Consider the following 1018-nt stretch of genomic DNA (forward strand, 5'->3'; position numbering starts at 1 on the left):
TGTTGTCTTTGGATGCGTCTGCGTTGCTTCATACAGATGCGAGTTGCCCAAATTTATTTGGCCTACTGCCCTTTTTTCAGGAGAAAAAAAAAGACTCAGTGGCCTCCTGGCAATTAAAAATGTTTGTACTATAGCCCATAAACCAGAATAAAGTGTAGGTATCTGCTTCTGCAGCACACCCCGGATCATTCTAGCACGCTGCAGTAGAATACATAGAAACACTGGGCAACATTGACATAGAACATATAGAAATTCTACTCCTCCGAAAGATGGCAGAGCAAGAGAAAAGTTGTCCAATTCGAAATTCCTTCAAATTTCTTTAATGTTCATGGACGTGTGAAGGAGCTTCAAAAGGTTCATGGGCCAAAGGGATAAAAAGATAGTGGAATTTTTGAAAGCCCCCTCATAAAGTCTGATTGATGTACCTGAGGAGTGAGAAACGGAGAGTAAAGAAAATGGGTACCTTTCGATTTTTGGTATGTATGTGTTTTACTTTAAGCTTCTTAAAATAAAGTACTAGGAAACAGATGAGAAAATAAAACTTGCCAAATGAACGATATTACCTCACAGATGACATTTCCAAAACATTGGTGCCAAGTCTCTCTGACACAAATATACTCAGTTTAAAAGTTAAAGGAAAAGTCGTTACCTGTTTTCACAGCTTAAATGAGGCAGCGGATTTCATGTGCTCCCCCTCCCCCCCTCCCTCCCAACCTCCCCCTAAAAATGCAGCTCTGGTTGACTCTGTGCTTAATTGAGTCCTGGCTTGCCAGCTTAAGTAAAAGGGCCAGGGCCAGGGTCAGGTCAAGTGCACCTGTCATAGACAGGCCTTAGGGATCAAGCAGGAAGCTTTACTAGCACAGGGACCTTCTGAGCCTGAGAGCCTGCCAGGCGCACATCTGGGGAGCAGCCATGGAAGCAGAACAAGGACCAGGGGCCAGAGGGGACAGGGAGGGAAGCTTTCACTCAAGTTGAGAATGCTTGTGTAAACAGTCAGAGTGCTGATTTGGGGGCGGGC

At 44.6% G+C, this 1018-nt stretch overlaps 1 protein-coding gene across 1 annotated transcript in view; it reads right to left on the reverse strand.

Moving 5' to 3' along the window:
• Positions 1-1018, reverse strand: part of ATRNL1 (attractin like 1) — a gene marked incomplete at its 5' end in the record, with an annotated part of 662506 nt that overhangs the window by 192076 nt on the left and 469412 nt on the right. The window lies entirely within an intron of this gene.

Source organism: Echinops telfairi, unplaced genomic scaffold, assembly GCF_000313985.2.
Source record: "Echinops telfairi isolate 266 unplaced genomic scaffold, ASM31398v2 ScPeMD7_70;HRSCAF=299, whole genome shotgun sequence".
Classification (NCBI taxonomy): Eukaryota; Metazoa; Chordata; class Mammalia; order Afrosoricida; family Tenrecidae; genus Echinops; species Echinops telfairi.